Genomic DNA, 18943 nt, shown 5'->3' with positions numbered 1-18943 from the left:
ACCCTATGTACTCTTCTCCAAGCATTCTTTTCTTTTTGTTGATCTCTCTTTTCCAATTGTCTGTGTTCCGTTTTCGTCTTTAATTTTTGTTTTCTTCTGGAAGGTGTTCATTGCTGGGGGAAGTTTGAATATCACAGTGACCTTTGATAGAATCGTTTCTGTGTTTTTTTGATTCCGCCGCATTGTTATCTGTGTCGCTCTTCACTCTTGCCGTAGCTGGAAGAAACACATACGACATTTCTTTACATGTAACCAAATAGCAAAGAGGCTAGAATATAAGAGGGTAAGGAATTCGCCGCATAGTGTATTTCTTATGGAGGTGGAGAAATTTTCTTACCACGCGGTAAATTCCTTACCCGCGACCTTCTGAATTGCGTAGGTTCCTCTTATGTATATTGTGGCCTCTTTGCAAATAGTTTTGGTTTTGGTTATACCTTTCTTAACAGGAGAATTGAACATACTGGGAAAATTGAAAAATTCTTTATCATTCTCTATTGAGATGCGCATCAGCACGGCTACAATTCCAACTCTGAATAGGAAGTTCCAGGAGAACTTGGTGGAGTCGCACAAGCATCTAAATTTATATTTTAATGTACATACATGGAAACACTTTGATATTATATATGTATATAAAGCACATTATTTCTTTTTTTGTTACCTTTCAAAACTTTTCCATAATTATATCAGATCCTTCATTTGAAGCCATTTCTGGTATGTATGTTCATATATTATATTCACAAAAAGTTAAAATTTGAAGAAAATTGAAAAGTATTGACACTTGGTTGATCAAATTGCTGAGCAGAACTAAATGATGGTTGGTTTTGCAAATAAAATTTGACTACACACTTCACATGCGGTTTTGCATTTACCGTTTTTTATGGCATTTTCTGTTAGAATACGAAATTTTTTATTTTTAAAGATGAAACTCGATGCCTGGAATGCAGGGTTACCAAATCTCATTTTTGCCACTTTCGTCAGTTGGGAGGTTTTGCAGTTGGTAGATAGGTGGTATTGCATATGCATCAACGATATTATTTCTAATTGCTGTTTTTATGTACAGATCCCTTTTCGCTCTTATATTTTGGTTGTAAAGATGGAGATTCATGATATTAGCGAGCTTTGGGCATTATGAGTCCGTAGTGCTTTTGTTTAGCTATATTTTATTAAAATACTTTGTTAAAAATAAACGACTGTGAGCACACAAAGAAATCTATTTGTACTATGGCACTATTGTGAATATTTTATTAGAACTTACACTGCTAACATTCGTCAGATGGCCGCGCAAGCGCATGTAGGTTTTTATTGATAGATGATTGATTGATAGAACAGCTGATTTCTGTTGATATTTGATATGAGACTTTTGTATTTTGTTGCGCAAGATGCGCACGGTCCGGCTAGTTTAGTTATATACCTACAGCAAGGGGGTCGCACTTTTTATTTAAATTGGGTGTGGTCCCTAACCGACTTTTGTAATTTACAAGCGTGTATATGTAATATGCAAGGACAACATCCATTCCAAATCTTCAAGGGCTTTTGATTTACGGCTTGCAAAACTACGTCCATTTTCCAATATTTTACAAAGTTTCCATTTTTTGTCATAAAGTCAGGAAACAAATCAAGTTTCTTCACATTATCGGTTTTTGGTAATAAACTTTCGCATCTTAACTATTTTTCGAACTTTTCTTTAAGTGGGCGTGGTGGTTTAATATCAGGAAGTTTAAATAAAATTGTAAGAAAAAAGCTGTACCAAATTTCAGCATAATAACTTCCATGGGTTTCAATTACGACTTGCAAAACCATTCCATTTTCCAAAATTTTACTAAATTTCTATTTTTCGTCATAAAGTCAACATACATATCCAGTTTCGTCACTTTAACGGTTTTTAGTAATGCATTATCGCAGTTTTAGATATCGCATTTTTTTTAATTGGGCGTGTATGCTAACCGATTTTTTTCACATAAAGTGTATCTACAATATAGTGGCAAGGAAAAGCTCTATGCCAAAATTTCAACACGATATCTTCAACTTTTTTTTATTTAGGGTTTGGAAAACATTTCAATTTTCTTCTTCCAAATATGAGCAGCGCCACGCCCATTTTACATAATTTTTCAAAATTTCTGTTGCCCGGTTTTAAGTAAGGACCTATAGCATTTTTCCATTTTTCGAGATTTTTGTAGCGTTGTTATCGTTCAATTTCGCCCATTTTCAATACCAATCTATTCTGAGTCCAGATAAGCCAGCATGTCAAATTGTGTAAGGACATCTCAATTTCTACTCAAATTTACCTGATAAATGGCGAACGGGCAGTAGTTTTGATCTAAAAAGTCAATACCAATTTCTATTCCTTTAAGCCATTACGTACAAACGTTATCGAATCAAAGTTATAGCACCCTTGTGGACAAGTACACGTTGGGTATAAAAAGCATGAAGCACGTATAAAATAAATTATTTTTGTATTTAATATCAAAATCAAGCAGCCAAAAGTAAACGCTTTTGACATTGGAGATTTGCAATTAATAATTTTTAAGTAGTGATATATTTTTTATAATCTTTTAATTGATTATGGAGATTTTCCACGATAAACTTGTATCTACATACATATAATTGATGAGCAACTTGTTGTTTGCTTACGAAATTTGTTCGTGCACATGTTTACAAAGAAGTCACATGACATGGTTTTTTTTGTTTTGTTGATAAATACTTTAATATCTATTTGCATAAGTCAATAAAAATTTACTCAAACAAGGAACTAATGCATTCCGTGCAAAAATCTGCACGTTTTAACTAAAAAAAAAAACTTTAAAATATTCCTACGCTACAAATAGATATATTCAAAGCCATACAAACCTATATTTATATGAGGTGGGGAAAGGTAAAAAATTTGTGTGTATTTTTATATACGTCATTAGTGATATCAATTTCGGCTCTACCCAAAATCTATGGGTTTAGATATCTTTACATGAGCACCAAGGCACATGTACTTAACGTAGTATTAGCAAATAAACCTTGAATGCAAAATCGATAATCACTTTAATTAGCCTAAAAGATTGAGCACCACCAATTTGACAAGCTATATTTTTGGCTTTTTATATTTGCACTAAGTAAGAAAGGAAATAAATATTACTTTTCAAAAGTGCAAACAAATATATAATAATGCTTCGGTCCGGTTTTTCAGAGCAACCTTAAGCAGCAGTTCAATCTCAAATCAAAATTGACTTGCGTGGTACGGTTGAAGGCAGAGGAGGGGCGAGGCGAGAACAAAGTTACGCAATTGATACTTCTTGAACTTCTTTCAAAGTTACGGAAGTAAATAAAAAATTCCACGGACAATGACTACCACCTCATCGTGTTCGCAAAAAAAGAAAATAATGACGGCAGAGTGTAACATCACCCCAAATTCAATTAGAAGAAAGTTTTTCTAAGCAGTTTCGCCGCTCGGCAGTGTTTGGCAAGCACTCCGAAGGAATTTCTGCCATTCAAAGCTTCTCAGTAAAAACTCATCTGACCTGCAGATGCCGTTGGGAGTCGGCATAAAAGAAGTTGGTCCCTTCCCTCCAATTAGTAAGAAAAACTAAAAGGAGCACGACGCAAATTGGAAGAGATGCTCGGCATAAAATCTCTTCGGAAGTTATGGTGGCTTACATTTATTTATTTATTTACATATATATTAAAAGAATACATTTTGTAGAGAAAATCTCTAGTTCGACACTGATGCCCTTCGGGTAGTGTTAAGTTAAGGATTTTATTATTATTGTATCCCCTTTATTGATAGCTCCGAACCAGTGGAATATCAATAAGAAAGGCTTTAATGTGTAGGGAAAGAAGACATGTTCATAGTCGAAGCTCATTAAAGCTAGTGATATTTCTTTTTTTTGCAGATATGTTGTAACGAATCTTAGGAAATTCTTGACTATTTTGCACCTTCTGTCATCAATCGAATCGCTGAACTGTTGAATAAATAACTCAAATATTCAGTATAGCAAAATGTTCTTTATTTGCAGCACTACTATGGTAGTAGTACTTCACAATTGAATTACACGCGTTCTTCACTTTTAAATAAATAAATGTAAGACGCGATAACTTTCGAAGAAATTTTATGCCTAGCTTCTCTTCTTACTTGAGTCGGGCTCGTTTTTCAGTTTTTTATACAAATTGGCGGGACGATACCTACTTGTTTTATGTCGACTCCGGACGAAATTTGAGTTTTTCATCATGAGTTTTCACTGAGAACTTGTCACGATAGAAATACACTCGGAGTGCTTGCCAAATACAGCCAAAGAGAGACCACACTTCGAAAAATTTTCTTATAATTGAATTTTGATATTATTTTGCCCGTGGCGGGAACCCAGGATCTTCGGTGGGCCGCGTACTTCACTTACAACGTTTTAAAATCAAACTAAATTATTATTCTTCAGTTGCGTTGCTCATTCGCCTATTTCTCCCAGGGTCTCGACTTTTCGCAAACAGCTTTCTCGAATAAATGCTCATTCATTCCTCGTTTCTGTACTTTATATTAGATTTTGCTATATACATGTATTAGACATGGTCATATGCGCTCTTTATTGCTGTTTACATCACATATTCGCTGTTGCTTTCTATGTTTATATGTGTATATCTCTGAGTAATGTGCGGTTTACATCTCTGCATCTCACATTCACCTTTCATGTATATGTGAGTATATGCCTGAGTAGCAGTGCTCTTTACTCTTAGGTACATGTATGTGAGACTATTTACTGTTTCATGTGCTTGCCTTGCTATTGTTGTTGTCTTGCATTTAGCGTCAAAGTGACGTATCGGAACATCTAATACTCTCCACAATATGTTGAATATGAAATGTGAAAACCCAAGTTGTCCATATTTGAACTTGGGCGTTCTTCAACCTACCACCGTCTAAGTAATTTCCGTAGTATAAGGTATATCTAGGGATGCTCATATATGATACACGAGCGCATTGGACACGGTACAAAATTGCTAACACGAATCATTTATTATACAAGGGACAGGGAACCTGTTTAGATAGAGCGGCACGAAAAATATTCTGTGAGCGGCATCGCAGTCAATATAATATTTCAGGTAGTTTAACGCTCCACAGCCAATTCTGCCTCTTAAAAAAAAAGTTTTTGTTTTCCTTACCCTAAAATAAACATAACTTTTTTATTAAAACAACGAAGTAATATTACAAGTCTTATAATGAAATGACTCATTGCTTTACAATGAAAGTACACAGAGTAAATGAAAGTAATTTAATTTTGGTGTTGCACAAGAAGTGTTACAAAAGACGAATTACAGCTGTTCCTAAACAAAAACAATATACATAACAAGTAAGGAAGGTTAAGTTCGGGTGTAACCGAACATTACATACTCAGTTGAGAGCTATGGTGACAACATAAGGGAAAATAACCATGTAGGAAAATGAACCGAGGGAAACCCTGGAATGTGTTTGTATGACATGTGTATCAAATGAAAGGCATTAAAGAGTATTTTATGAGGGTGTGGGCCATAGTTCTATAGGTGGACGCCATTTAGGGATATAGCCATAAAGGTGAATCAGGGTTGACTCTAGAATACGTTTGTATGATATGGGTATCAAATGAAAGGTGTTAATGAGTATTTTAAAAGGGAGTGGGCCTTAGTTCTATAGGTGGATGCCGTTTCGAAATATCGCCATAAAGGTGGACCAGGGGGGACTCTAGAATGCGTTTGTACGATATGGGTATCAAATGAAAGGTGTTAATGAGTATTTTAAAAGGGAGTAATCCTTAGTTCCATAGGAGGACGCCGTTTCGAGATATCGCCATAAAGGTGGACCAGGGGTGACCCTAGAATTTGTTTGTACAATATGGGCATCAAACGAAAGGTGTTAATGAGTATTTTAAAAGGGAGTAATCCTTAGTTCCATAGGTGGACGCCGTTTTGAGATATCGCCACAAAGATGAGCCAGGGGTGACCCTAGAATTTGTTTGTACAATATTGGCATCAAACGAAAGGTGTTAATGAGTATTTTAAAAGGGAGTGGGCCTTAGTTCTATAGGTGGATGCCGTTTCGAAATATCGCCATAAAGGTGGACCAGGGGTGACTCTAGAATGCGTTTGTACGATATGGGTATCAAATGAAAGGTGTTAATGAATATTTTTAAAAGGCAGTGGGCCTTCGTACTACAGGTGTTCGCCTTTTCGAGATATCGCCATAAAGGTGGACCAGGGGTGACTCTAGAATGTGTTTGTACGATATGGGTATCAAATTAAAGGTATTAATGAGGGTTTTAAAAGGGAGTGGTGGTTGTTGTATAGGTGGTCGCCTTTTCGAGATATCGCCATAAAGGTGGACCAGGGGTGACTCTAGAATGCGTTTGTACGATATGGATATCAAACGAAAGGTGTTAATGAGTATTTTAAAAGGGAGTGGGCCTTAGTTCTATAGGTGGATGCCGTTTCGAAATATCGCCATAAAGATGGACCAGGGGTGACTCTAGAATGCGTTTGTACGATATGGGTATCAAATGAAAGGTGTAATGAGTATTTTAAAAGGGAGTAATCCTTAGTTCCATAGGTGGACGCCGTTTCGAGATATCGCCATAAAGGTGGACCAGGGGTGACCCTAGAAATTGTTTGTACAATATGGGTATCAAAAGAAAGGTGTTAATGAGTATTTTAAAAGGGAGTGGGCCTTAGTTCTATAGGTGGATGCCGTTTCGAAATATCGCCATAAAGGTGGACCAGGGGTGACTCTAGAATGCGTTTGTACGATATGGGTATCAAATGAAAGGTGTTAATGAATATTTTTAAAAGGCAGTGGGCCTTCGTACTACAGGTGTTCGCCTTTTCGAGATATCGCCATAAAGGTGGACCAGGGGTGACTCTAGAATGCGTTTGTACGATATGGATATCAAACGAAAGGTGTTAATGAGTATTTTAAAAGGGAGTGGGCCTTAGTTCTATAGGTGGATGCCGTTTCGAAATATCGCCATAAAGGTGGACCAGGGGTGACTCTAGAATGCGTTTGTACGATATGGGTATCAAATGAAAGGTGTTAATGAGTATTTTAAAAGGGAGTAATCCTTAGTTCCATAGGAGGACGCCGTTTCGAGATATCGCCATAAAGGTGGACCAGGGGTGACCCTAGAAATTGTTTGTACAATATGGGTATCAAAAGAAAGGTGTTAATGAGTATTTTAAAAGGGAGTAATCCTTAGTTCCATAGGTGGACGCCGTTTCGAGATATCGCCATAAAGGTGAAACAGGGGTGACCCTAGAATTTGTTTGTACAATATGGGCATCAAACGAAAGGTGTTAATGAGTATTTTAAAAGGGAGTGGGCCTTAGTTCTATAGGTGGATGCCGTTTCGAAATATCGCCATAAAGGTGGACCAGGGGTGACTCTAGAATGCGTTTGTACGATATGGGTATCAAATGAAAGGTGTTAATGAGTATTTTAAAAGGGAGTAATCCTTAGTTCCATAGGAGGACGCCGTTTCGAGATATCGCCATAAAGGTGGACCAGGGGTGACCCTAGAATTTGTTTGTACAATATGGGTATCAAAAGAAAGGTGTTAATGAGTATTTTAAAAGGGAGTAATCCTTAGTTCCATAGGAGGACGCCGTTTCGAGATATCGCCATAAAGGTGGGCCAGGGGTGACTCTAGAATTCGTTTGTGCAATAGAGGTATCAAACGAAAGGAGTTAATGAGTATTTTAAAATGGAGTGGGCCTTAGTTCTATAGATGGACGCCTTTTCGAGGTATCGCAATAAAGGTGGACCAGGGGTGACTCTAGACTTTGTTTGTACGATATGGGTATCAAATGAAAGGTGTTAATGAATATTTTTAAAAGGCAGTGGGCCTTCGTACTACAGGTGTTCGCCTTTTCGAGATATCGCCATAAAGGTGGACCAGGGGTGACTCTAGAATGTGTTTGTACGATATGGGTATCAAATTAAAGGTATTAATGAGGGTTTTAAAAGGGAGTGGTGGTTGTTGTATAGGTGGTCGCCTTTTCGAGATATCGCCATAAAGGTGGACCAGGAGTGACTCTAGAATGCGTTTGTACGATATGGCTATCAAATGAAAGGTGTTAATGAGTATTTTATAAGGGAGTAATCCTTAGTTCCATAGGTGGACGCCGTTTCGAGATATCGCCGTAAAGGTGGACCAGGGGTGACCATAGAATTTGTTTGTACAATACGGGTATCAAAAGAAAGGTGTTAATGAGTATTTTAAAAGGGAGTAATCCTTAGTTCCATAGGTGGATGCCGTTTCGAGATATCGCCATAAAGGTGAACCAGGGGTGACCCTAGAATTTGTTTGTACAATACGGGCATCAAACGAAAGGTGTTAATGAGTATTTTAAAAGGGAGTGGGCGATAGTTCTATAGGTGGACGCCGTTTCGAAATATCGCCATAAAGGTGGACCAGGGGTGACTCTAGAATGTGTTTGTACGATATGGCTATCAAAGGAAAGGTGTTAATGACTATTTTAAAAGGGAGTAATCCTTAGTTCTATAGGTGGACGCCTTTTCGAGGTATCGCAATAAAGGTGGACCAGGGGTGATTCTAGACTTTCTTTGTACAATATGGGTATCAAAACGAAGGTGTTAATGGGTATTTTAAAAGGGAGTAATCCTTAGTTCCATAGGTGACGCCGTTTCAAGATATCGCCATAAAGGTGGGCCAGGGGTGACTCTAGAATTCGTTTGTGCAATATAGGTATCAAACGAAAGGAGTTAATGGGTATTTTAAAAGGTAGTGGGCCTTAGTGCTATAGGTGGACGCCTTTTCGAGGTATCGTAATAAAGGTGGACCAGGGGTGATTCTAGACTTTGTTTGTACAATATGGGTATCAAATGAAATGTTTTAATGAGTATTTTGAAAGGGCGTGGGGCTTAGTTCTATGGGTGGACGCCTTTTCGAGATATCGCCATAAAGGTGGATCAGGGGTGACCCTAGAATTTGTTTGTATGGGTATCAAATGAAAGGTGTTAATGAGTATTTTAAAGGGGTGTGGGGCTTAGTTCTATAGGTGGACGCCGTTTCGGGATATCGCCATAAAGGTGGAGCAGGGGTGACCCTAGAATTTGTTTGTACAATACGGGTATCAAAAGAAAGGTGTTAATGAATATTTTAAAAGGGAGTAATCCTTAGTTCTATAGGTGGACGCCTTTTCGAGGTATCGCCATAAAGGTGGAGCAGGGGTGACCCTAGAATTTGTTTGTACAATATGGGTATCAAAAGAAAGGTGTTAATGGGTAGTTTAAAAGGGAGTAATCCTTAGTTCCATAGGTGGACGCCGTGTCGAGATATCGCCATAAAGGTGGACCAGGAGTGACTCTAGAATGGCTTTGTACGATATGGGTATCAAATTAAAGGTATTAATGAGGGTTTTAAAATGGAGTGGTGATTGTTGTATAGGTGGTCACATTTTCGAGATATCGCCACAAAGGTGGACCAGGGGTGACCCTGGAATTTGTTTGTACAATATGGGTATCAAAAGAAAGGTGTTGATGAGTGTTTTAAAAGGGAGTAATCCTTAGTTCCATAGGTGGACGCCGTTTCGAGATATCGCCATAAAGGTGAACCAGGGGTGACCCTAGAATTTGTTTGTACGATATGGCTATCAAAGGAAAGGTGTTAATGACTATTTTAAAAGGGAGTAATCCTTAGTTCTATAGGTGGACGCCGTTTCGAGATATCGCCGTAAAGGTGGACCAGGGGTGACCATAGAATTTGTTTGTACAATACGGGTATCAAAAGAAAGGTGTTGATGAGTGTTTTAAAAGGGAGTAATCCTTAGTTCCATAGGTGGACGCCGTTTCAAGATATCGCCATAAAGGTGGGCCAGGGGTGACTCTAGAATTCGTTTGTGCAATATAGTTATCAAACGAAAGGAGTTAATGAGTATTTTAAAAGGGAGTGGGCCTTAGTTCTATAGGTGGACACCTTTTCGAGGTATCGTAATAAAGGTGGACCAGGGGTGACTCTAGACTTTGTTTGTACGATATGGGTATCAAATGAAAGGTGTTAATGAGTATTTTAAAGGGGTGTGGGGCTTAGTTCTATAGGTGGACGCCGTTTCGGGATATCGCCATAAAGGTGGAGCAGGGGTGACCCTAGAATTTGTTTGTACAATATGGGCATCAAACGAAAGGTGTTAATGAGTATTTTAAAAGGGAGTGGGCCTTAGTTCCATAGGTGGATGCCGTTTCGAAATATCGCCATAAAGGTGGACCAGGGGTGACTCTAGAATGCGTTTGTACGATATGGGTATCAAATGAAAGGTGTTAATGAGTATTTTAAAAGGGAGTAATCCTTAGTTCCATAGGAGGACGCCGTTTCGAGATATCGCCATAAAGGTGGACCAGGGGTGACCCTAGAAATTGTTTGTACAATATGGATATCAAAAGAAAGGTGTTAATGACTATTTTAAAAGGGAGTAATCCTTAGTTCTATAGGTGGACGCCTTTTCGAGGTATCGCCATAAAGGTGGAGCAGGGGTGACCCTAGAATTTGTTTGTACAATATGGGTATCAAAAGAAAGGTGTTAATGGGTATTTTAAAAGGGAGTAATCCTTAGTTCCATAGGTGGACGCCGTGTCGAGATATCGCCATAAAGGTGGACCAGGAGTGACTCTAGAATGGCTTTGTACGATATGGGTATCAAATTAAAGGTATTAATGAGGGTTTTAAAATGGAGTGGTGATTGTTGTATAGGTGGTCACATTTTCGAGATATCGCCACAAAGGTGGACCAGGGGTGGCCCTGGAATTTGTTTGTACAATATGGGTATCAAAAGAAAGGTGTTGATGAGTGTTTTAAAAGGGAGTAATCCTTAGTTCCATAGGTGGACGCCGTTTCGAGATATCGCCATAAAGGTGGACCAGGAGTGACCCTAGAATTTGTTTGTACAATATGGGAATCAAATGAAAGGTGTTAATGAGTATTTTAAAGTGGTGTGGGGCTTAGTTCTATAGGTGGACGCCGTTTCGGGATATCGCCATAAAGGTGGACCAGGGGTGACTCTGGAATGAGTTTGTACGATATGGGCATCAAATTAAAGGTATTAATGAGAGTTTTAAAAAGGAGTGGTGGTAGTTGTAGATGTGAAGGCGTTATCCAGATATCGACCAAAATGCGGACCAGGGTGACCCAGAACCTCATCTTTGGATACCGCTAATTTATTTATATATGTAATACCTGCCAAGATTTTAAGTGTTTTTTATTTCGCCCTGTAGAACTTTTCATTTTCTTCTACTTAATATGGTAGGTGTCACAACCATTTTATAAAGTTTTTTCTAAAGTTATAATTCGCGTCAATAAAACAATCCAATTACCTTACCATGTTTCATCCCTTTTTTCGTATTTGGTATAGAATTATGGCATTTTTTTCATTTTACGTAATTTTCGATATCGAAAAAGTGGGCGTGGTCATAGTCGGATTTCGTTCATTTTTCATACCAAGATAAAGTGAGTTCAAGTAAGCACGTGAACTAAGTTCATTAAAGATATGTCGATTTTTGCTCAAGTTATCGTGCTAACGGCCATGCGGAAGGACAGACGGACGACTGTGTATAAAAACTGGGCGTGGCATCAACCGATTTCGCCCATTTTCGCAGAAAACAGTTAGCGTCGTAAAATCTATGCCCCTACCAAATTTCAAAAGGATTGGTTAATTTTTGTTCGACTTATGGCGTTAAAAGTATCCTAGACAAATTAAATGAAAAAGGGCGGAGCCACGCCCATTTTGAAATTTTCTTTTATTTTTGTATTTTGTTGCACCATATCATTACTGGAGTTGAATGTTGACATAATTTACTTATATAGTGTAAAGGTATTAAATTTTTTGTTAAAATTTTACTTAAAAAAAAATTTTTTTAAAAGTGGGCGTGGTCCTTCTCCGATTTTGCTAATTTTTATTAAGCGTACATATAGTAACAGGAGTAACGTTCCTGCCAAATTTCATCATGATATCTTCAACGATTGCCAAATTACAGCTTGCAAAATTTTAAATTACCTTCTTTTAAAAGTGGGCGGTGCCACGCCCATTGTCCAAAAGTTTACTAATTTTCTATTCTGCGTCTTAAGTTCAAATTATCTACCAAGTTTCGTCGCTTTATCTGTCTTTTGTAATGAATTATCGCACTTATTCGGTTTTTCGAAATTTTCGATATCGAAAAAGCGGGCGTGGTTATAGTCCGATATCGTTCATTTTAAATAGCGATCTGAGATGAGTGCTCAGGAACCTACATTTCATCAAGATACCTCAAAATTTGCTCAAGTTATGGTGTTAACGGACGGACGGACGGACATGGCTCAGCCAAATTTTTTTTTGATCCAGATTATTTTGATATATGGAAGTCTATATCTATCTCGATTCCTTTATATATGTACAACCAACCGTTATCCAATCAAACTTAATATACTCTGTGAGCTCTGCTCAACATAGTATAAAAAAGTATATTATTAAATCCGTCAATAAATTAAGCTATAAATAAACTTACTAATTATTTTTTTATTTTAAATAACATTTGAATTAGCACTCCTTTAATAATATTTTTTTCTTTTATTATATAAAGATATTAATATTTACTCACTTGAAAAAAATAAAATAAATTGCTTAATAAAATAAGCTTAAATGCGCCAAATAATGTAAACCAAAGATGTCTTAATACTTGTTTATTATTATGATATACATTGGGTGTTTCCAACGTTATGGATCGTTGTTCAACCGGTCCTTCCAGCGTATAGTTTGCATATAAACTATATTTATTTTTTATAAGAAAATAAAGATCCAAAATTTAAAAAATAACAAGAATATAAACTCTACACAGCGGAGTAAAAGTAGCGCCCTCTTTTACTGATTCCCTGGGCGTGTACAGATAAAAATACCTTCTTTGCGTAGTCAGCGTAGCGGCTGTGTTTCGATTCGCTAGACTATGTTTTTGTCCGCGCAAAGCTCGCACAACTCATCATTAAATCTTCTGCGGTACACACAATCGCCAAAGCGTAGAGGCCCGTAATTCTTTCGTTTGCTCTCAAGGACTCCTCGAGCCATTTCATCTGATATTGTCAGCGCCCGTGCTTCTGCACCATATAGTAGGACCACTTCGATAAGTAACTCGTAAAGCATTAAACAACTTTTTTTGGAAACACTCATGTACCTATACTTTGTTCGATATAAATTTTAATTTATTACCTTTATGCTCCTGAAGGTCATTTAAATATATTTGCGGTAAATGTAAGAAGCACTTCTATTATTATTAACTTCATTTTTGTTTAAACTCTTATTCTAACTGTTGCTGCCGACATATTAAGCCACAGAAAATTTAGTGATCGATAAACAATAATTGCTATTTTTTTTTCACAAAAACATTTATTAAACACTTGTAATTTTTTACTGCATTCACATTTTAACATCAGAACAAAAGTTGTTCCCAATTTGTTCACCAGTTAAAAGAATGTTGCTGCCTGGCGAAAATAAAAGTAACCTTGACTAACGAATAAAGGCGTAAGTACCAAGCACTCTTGAAGTTCGATGTGTAAACATACAGTTGAAACTTAACCACCACAGATGCAACTTTATAAGAAACAAAGAGTTTGAGAAAAGCTTCGTCAGCAACTTTTCCGCGAATAACCGATACTGACGAGTTGTTGTTTTAATATCTGTTAACTATTGACAGCGAAACACTAATTTATTTTGTTATCTGCTTTTTATTATCAGCTTGTCATTGTATTGGTTTTTTATCGAATGGGTTACATATGTGCCATCGATTTTAAATTGAAGTTGTAAAGGTATGTATTTCATAACAAACCGTTGAGTTGTCGTTGAGAAATCGATAGCTTTTTGATAACCAATAAATACATTTTTGATAATTTTATAAATTTTAGATAAAAAACTAGCAGACCCGGCAGACGTTGTTCTGCCCTAAATTTGGCCTATATGCATACATTTTAATAAGATTTTTCCCTCTAACTCTGCCCTGCTCCTCTACACTTTTTCTTAATCTTTTTATTCACTCCTCCCTCCGTCTTTTGCGCTTCATCTTCGTCTCATTCTATCTCTTTCTCAGTCTCCTAAATTTGGCTTACCTGCATACATTTTAATAAGATTTTTCCCTCTAACTCTGCCCTGCCCCTCTACACTTTTTCCTAATCTTTTTATTCACTCCTCCCTCCGTCTTTTGCGCTTCATCTTCGTCTCATTCTATCTCTTTCTCAGTCTCCTTCTCCCTTTTCTCTTCTCTCAAGTTTTTCTCCTTCTTCTTCATCTCTTATTGCCAGTCCCAGAGGATGGTATGTATTTTGTTCAGGTCCCATTCCGAGTCTCAGTCTCAGTCCTAGTCCTAATCCCAGTCCCAGTCCGTCTCTGGTATACTTCCCGGAAAAAAGCATCGTAAATACTAATATAGGCAAATTTATATACGAAATTTCAGCAAATCGAATAGGACGTATGTAAATAGGTATGTGGGTATTATTAATTCTTGTTTTTGTTTAGGCTTCGCATGCATATTTATCAGTTTTGCCAACTTACTCTGTACTAAAGCATACATCAACAGCTTCAATTTGATACCCATAATGTAAAAACACATTCTAGGTGTATCCGGGTCCACGTTTTAGGCTATATCTCGAGATCTTAGCCTCCCAGTTGAAAATTAGCCTGTACTATAGCACTCATCAACAGCTTTCATTTGATCCATATCCATATTGTATGAACACATTCTAGGGGTACCCGGGTCCACGTTTTCGGCTATATCTCGAGACCCTAGCCTCCCAGTTATATGAAAATTATCCTGTACTATAGCACTCATCAACAGTTTTCATTTGCTATCCATATTGTATAAACACGTTCTAGGGGTGCCCGGGTCCACGTTTTGGGCTATATTTCGAGACCCTAGCCTCCAACTTGTATGAAAATTATCCTGTACTATAGCACTCATCAACAGCTTTAATTTGATATCCATATTGTATAAACACATTCTAGGGGTACCCGGGTCCACGTTTTGGGCTATATCTCGAGATCCTAGCCTCCCAGTTGTATGAAAATTATCCTGTACTATAGCACTCATCAACAGCTTTCATTTGATATCTGTATTGTATAAACACATTCTAGGGGTACCCGGGTCCACGTTTTGGCCTATATCTCGAGACCCTAGTCACCCAGGGGTATGAAAATTATCCTGTGCTATAGCACTACTCACCAGCAGCTTTCATTTGATATCCATATTGTATAAACACATTCTAGGGGTACCGGGTCCACGTTTTGGGCTATATCTCGCGACCCTAGTCACCCAGGGGTATAAAAATTATCCTGTACTATAGCACTCATCAACAGCTTTAATTTGATATCCATATTGTATAAACACATTCTAGGGCTACCCGGGGCCACGTTTTGATCTCAAGACCCTAGGCACGTAGCGAAAAAAAGGTAGACGTTGGCCGATTCTCAGACCTACCCAATATGCTCACAAAATTTCATGAGAATCGGTTCAGCCGTTTCGGGGGATTTCAGCCTCTAAAACCGTGACAGAAGAATTTTATATATTAGATAGGTAATACTCCGATAACGAGTCTATAAGTTTCCTTAAAAAAATTTGTATCATACATATGGATAACATAACTTTTCTGTAAGTGATCGATACATTTTTGATAACTAATCGTAAATTTTCGATAACACTCCGATATACAACCGGTAAAACTTCGATAACATATTAATAACATATCGAATATTTTTCGATAATAAATGCACCGTCAAAAGCGGATAGCTTGTAGATCAAAAATCGATTTAATCTAACTTAATTTAGTTTTTTATGTTTTATTTTCTCTTATTTTATATTTTCGCTTGTGTAAATTACTTGTGTAAATTTTGAGGTATCTTAATGAAATTTGGTATGTAAGTTCCTGGACACTCATCTCAGATCGCTGTTTTTTTCGATGTCGAAAATTTCGAAAAAAAGAAAAAGTGCGATAATTCATTACCAAAGACGGTTAAAGCGATGAAACTTGGTAGGTAGGTTGACCTTATGACGCAGAATAGAAAATTTGTAAAATTTTGGACAATAGGCGTGGCACCGCCCCCTTTCAAAAGAAGGTAGTTTAAAAGTTTTGCAAGCTGTAATTTGGCAGCTGAGTATGTAATGTTGGATTACACCCGAATTTAGCCTTCCTTACTTGTTTTTTTCTATTTTTTTATTTTTTTGTTTTGCTTAAATTTATTTTATGTATGTTTGTTTAATGGTGTGTTCAGTTTATACTTAAATTTAAGAATTCATGAGCTTAACACCGGTTTATAATAATTGAATTTCAATTATTATGTTTTCTAAGAGAAACTGAAATGAAAGAAACATCAGGCAATTTTGTAATGTTTTCAAAGGTTTCACCGGGTTTCGAACAGTGAATCACATGGTGAAACTGCAGTTGCCTTTAACCATTAGGCTATCTTGCTGGTATTTGTTTTCATGCTTAATTCAGTTTTTCTAATTTCTACACTAACAACACAATTGAGACATTTTGTCTCTATATTAGTTTGTGTGCCATGTAGATTTGTTTTTGTAAAGTTTTTCTTCGTTGCGAATGAGAAGCTTTGTAAACTCGGGCTCAGTTTTACATATTTATGTATGTTTGTTTAATGGTGTGTTAAGTTTATACTTAAATTTAAGAATTCATGAGCTTAACACCGGCTCATAATAATTGAATTGCAATTATTATGTTTTCTAAGAGAAACTGAAAAGAATGAAACATTTACTGGCATATTGCGATGGAACCATTTCGAAAACAGCCAACGTAATCATCATCAGGCAATTTTGTAATGTTATCAAAGGTTTCACCGGGATTCGAACCGTAAATCACATGGTGAAACTGCAGTTACCTTTAACAACTAGGCTATCCTGCTGGTATTTGTTTTCATGCTTAATTCAGTTTTTCTCATTTCTACACTTACAATACAATAGAGACATTTTGTCTCTATATTAATATGTGTGCCATGTAGATTTGTTTTTGTAAAGTTTTTCTTCGTTACGAATGAGAAGCTTTGTAAACTCGGGCTCAGTTTTATATATTTATGTATGTTTGTTTAATTGTGTGTTCAGTTTATACTTAAATTTAAGAACTCATGAGCTTAACACCGGCTTATAATAACTGAATTTCAATTATTATGTTTTTTAAGAGAAACTGAAAGGAAAGAAACATTTACTGGCATACTGCGATGAAACCATTTCGAAAACCGCCAACGTAATCATTATCAGGCAATTTTGTATTGTTATCAACGGTTTCACCGGGATTCGAACCGTGAATCACATGGTGAAACTGCAGTTGCCTTTAACCACTAGGCTATCCTGCGGGTATTTGTTTTCATGCTTAATTCAGTTTTTCTCATTTCTACACTAACAACACAATTGAGACATTTTGTCTCTATATTAATTTCTGTGCCATGTAGATTTGTTTTGTAAAGTTCCTCTTCTTTGCGAATGAGAAGCTTTGTAAACTCGGGCTCAGTTTTATATATTTATGTATGTTTGTTTAATGGTGTGTTCAGTTTATACTTAAATTTAAGAATTCATGAGCTTAACACCGGCTTATAATAATTGAATTACATTTATTATGTTTTCTAAGAGAAACTGAAAAGAAAGAAACATTTACTGGTATATTGCGATGGAACCATTTCGAAAACCGCCAAAGTAATCGTCATCAGGCAATTTTGTAATGTTATCAAAGGTTTCACCGGGATTCGAACCGCGAATCACACGGTGAAATTGCAGTTGCCTTTAACCACTAGGCTATCCTGCTGGTATTTGTTTTCATGATCGACAGTCGATCATACATGTCCATATGTCCCTGATGATGACTTCAGAGTGAAGTCGAAATATCGACCAAAGTTTAAACTTATGAATATAAAACAAACCAAAGGAAGTTTTATTCATTAACCGCGGCCTTTCAGCTCAACTAATCTAATTATTTTACTTTATTTTATTTTATTTTATTTTATTTTATTATATTTTATTTTATTTTATCTTGTTTTATTTTATTTTATTTTATTTTATTTTAAATTGTTTTATTTTATTTTAAATTATTTTATTTTATTTTATTTTACTTTATTTTATTTTGGTTCACTCTATTTTATTTAGTTACTTTTAATTTTATTTTTTATATATTTAAAATTTTTTTTTTAAATAAATGAACATTGCTGCCTTTTTATTATGGAAACAAGTTGATATAAAGTTTTTGGAAAAGTTTGAAAGGTGAAAAACCCATGACGCAAAAAAACCAGACTGATGAAGTCTGTAGTACAATAACAAAAATGTCATGGCATTCATAATAGGGTCATGAATTTTAAATTAGTACGGAGGAAAATTTGTTGGTACTATTTTGCTTCTTTTTTACTACCTTAGTAATGTTATGTGCGGAAAAAATCCAAACTTGATATATCTCCACATTGGAAACAGGCTCATGAAAGAAAAAATAAAGGAAAGCAGAAGAAATGGGAAGAAAAAGTAGAGTGAGATATACGGAAGGATGAGAGGGATAGAGATATTTTGATAAACTAGAAAATGCAGAGGGGAGAGGAAATAAGAGAGGAGGAGGGCTAGACAAATAAGAGGCAGGTGGATAGATATGGGAAAACAGAACAAGGTCTGCTGGGCGTTACACGACTGAAAGTATTTCATGTTGCTCTAAACGTTTCCAGGGTTAGCCAGAGCTGTTTAAAATAAAGTTCTGATAAGCCAAAGTATTTTTAGCCATCAGATTCATTTATAAGCTCTGATTTGTTGAACAATCGTTGTTGTAAAACCTCTTCCACTGTATGATTTTACATCAACAACCTCTTTCTGCGCAATGAGCCTACTTTAACATAAATGTTGGCTCTTGGACGGTGTACCGTCAATCCCGATATAACGGTTTGAAATTTGAAAAATTATATATGAGCGTAATTTTGTTTATTCAAGATTCGTTCACATTTT

General features: G+C 36.4%; 1 protein-coding gene across 10 annotated transcripts in view; it reads right to left on the bottom strand.

The window, feature by feature from the left end:
- Ae2 (Anion exchanger 2) overlaps positions 1–18943 on the bottom strand; it is a 241479-nt gene that overhangs the window by 160762 nt on the left and 61774 nt on the right. Inside the window, exon 2 of one of the 10 annotated variants that reach the window (XM_067788503.1) lies at positions 13186–13457. The exons of 8 other annotated variants lie outside the window; for them this stretch is intronic. The gene's annotated coding sequence lies outside the window, so the exon portion shown is untranslated. Of the gene's footprint in view, positions 1–13185; positions 13831–18943 lie in introns of those variants that run through there. One more of the 10 variants, XM_067788507.1, reaches the window with a different exon arrangement.

The sequence above is a fragment of the Eurosta solidaginis genome, chromosome 5 (assembly GCF_040869045.1).
Source record: "Eurosta solidaginis isolate ZX-2024a chromosome 5, ASM4086904v1, whole genome shotgun sequence".
Classification (NCBI taxonomy): Eukaryota; Metazoa; Arthropoda; class Insecta; order Diptera; family Tephritidae; genus Eurosta; species Eurosta solidaginis.
This window is presented reverse-complemented; position numbering and strand designations above follow the sequence as displayed.